Genomic DNA, 2,636 nt, shown 5'->3' with positions numbered 1-2,636 from the left:
CTCTACAGGCTCTCTCCCCCCCCCCCCCCCCCCCAACATTCAGTTTAACCCATCCTTCTTTTGGTCTTTTCCATTTTTCTATAGTGAAGGATGGATTATAGCTGGTTGTGGGAGGAATCCCTAAATCTCTGACCACCTCTTGGCTAGTGCGATCTTTGCATGGTGGGAGTTGGGGCGTGCTAGAATGAGGGAGAACCATCTTCTAATTTTGAAAATTGAGAGGTCCTACTTGATCTGGGTGTCTTTGAACCGGCTTTCATTTCTAGCTACCTAGATTTCCCAGAAAATGAGGGTTGGGGCTAACCCTCGGAAGATACATATGCTGGATTTATTGTTGACCATCGACCACCACAATGTTGCACTTCTAGTTCCAGATTGGCCTTCCAAATAGGAAATTGAGAGAAGGGAAGAGAAATAGCATCACATTGCTTTTGCTAGTTCTCCTTCAGTGAAAAGGTGATCTAACGTCTCCTCCTGGCGATTGTTTCCCCTTCCACAACAGACACATCATGAGGCTAGAGACACCCCTTTCTTCTTAACATCGACTTTGACCGGGACTACTTTGTTGAGGATTTTTTAGGCAAACGTCGCTATCTTAGGAGGCAGCTTTACGTGTTAGACCCACTTGGCCCAAACACATTTAAGGCCCAACGGGCGAATCAATCTCTAAGAAGATTTGATTAAGAATCTCCTAAACGAATCTCCAGTCCAGACGTAGAAGTCTTCTCTGTTGTGTATAGTTATCCCCTTTGATTGAACATGAGGCTATTAGAGAACTTGGAAGGGTGCCATTGGGGCCAAGAACGTCCTTCACCTTCAGCTGTTGCAGGTTAGGTGGGATGGGGCCCATGGTCCTGCTGAGGAGGGGGCTCAGACTCGACTAGTTGGAGGTCAAAAGATTGCTTTAGCCCTCTCCCAATAAAAGGCAGCAGTTCTCTTTCACTTAGCCAAGCAGTTTTGTCACAAGTTTCCAGTATAAAGAGTTTGAGGCTCTCTGGGGAGGATTATTAGGGAGAAGGTGTTTTAAACTATATTTAAATCCCATAAAGTTGCCCTAAACATTGTTTTTGTGCTTGTAGAGGACTGAGCAGGCCATCTTCAATCTCGTTGCCTTCACAACGTTCTTGAGAGATCTGATACCTACCCCACCCTTTACTTTAGGGGCAGTGATCCTTTTCCAGCTGACCCAGTAAAGATTTCTCTTGCCCTCCATCCAACCATAGAGGAAATCAGCAAATCCCTTCTCCATTTTGGCTCATGTTCCTTTTGGCACCTCCACTGTAACTAGTGTATGGATAGGGACACTGCTTAGAACATGTTTTATGAGTGTTGTTTTGCTAGCCTGGTTGAGAAAGCAGGCCTTCTAACTAGCTACGTGGTGCATGATTTTTTGTATCATGGGCTGGAATGGGGTAGACCTTGTTTTCCCTATCATCAAGGGGACTGCAAGGTAGAGGAAAGGGTTAGAAGATATCCTAAACCCTATCATCCTTTCCACTTTTCTAATGTTCCCTTCTACCATCTTGGAAGAGGAAAGAAAATTGCTTTTGTCTTTGTTTATCCCCAGCCCTGAAATTGCTTGTAATTTGATTAGGAAGTTCAATAAAATCCAAAGGGAGCTTTTGTTGCTGTTTGTGAAGATGATGGTATCATTGGCGAAGAGAAGCTGCGTTGGTGATTGGCTGCTTCTCATGGTTTTATATGGGGTGTTAAGGCTTCTTTTAACTAAAGATCTAAGACCGTAGCTTGGAGCTTCCATAACCAGGATAAACATGCTGGGGAAGAGAGGGTCCCCTTGGTGAAGACCCCTCTTAGATTTGAAGAAGCAATTTGCTTCGCCATTGGAAAGAACTGAGAACAAAACTCCAGACTAGGAATTCTCCGCCAGGTTGACCCATTGTTAACTAAACCAAACCAAAGTAGCACCTCTTTCATAAGATTCCAGTTGATCTTGTCATATGCTTTTTCCAAATCTATTTTCAAAATGACGTTGCTGCCTCTCACTTTCTTGTTGATGTCCCTGAGAAGTTCTTGGGCGAGAGTGATGTTGTCTATAATAGACCTGCCTTGGACGAAAGTCGATTGCTCCTTTGAGATCAATTTGGGCAGAAGAAAGTTTAACTACAATCACTTTAGAGATATCTTGTATATACAGTTGCATAAGCTAATGGGGTGGAATTTTGATTTTTTGATTTCTATTTTTTGGAGAAGAGTTTTTTGAAATAAGGCATAGAAGAGAAGCGGAGAAAGCTTGAGGAATATTTTCCCTTGGAAAAGGTACCTGACAGCATTGAGGATGTCTATCCCCACAATGTCCCAGTAGGAGGCAAAGAAGGCTCCCCAGATTCCATATGGGCCAGGAGCCCCGTCAGCTGGTAGGTCAGCTACTGCCTGTTAATCTCTCTTTAAGAGAAGGGGTGGATGGGAGGGCTGTGTTGTCTTCATGTGTTACTACTGAGGGGATGTGCTAGAGGAGGTCTCCTATAGGATTTGTTGGGACCGATTTGAACAAAGTTTCGAAGTATCTCACTGCCTCTTCTTTCATTTCTCCTTAATCTTCAAAGCGGGTACCATTTTGCAGCTCTATTCCTCTTATTAAAGACTTCCTAACTTGATCTTTTGTTATATAGTGGAAA

Source organism: Magnolia sinica, chromosome 3 (assembly GCF_029962835.1).
Source record: "Magnolia sinica isolate HGM2019 chromosome 3, MsV1, whole genome shotgun sequence".
Classification (NCBI taxonomy): domain Eukaryota; kingdom Viridiplantae; phylum Streptophyta; class Magnoliopsida; order Magnoliales; family Magnoliaceae; genus Magnolia; species Magnolia sinica.
This window is presented reverse-complemented; position numbering follows the sequence as displayed.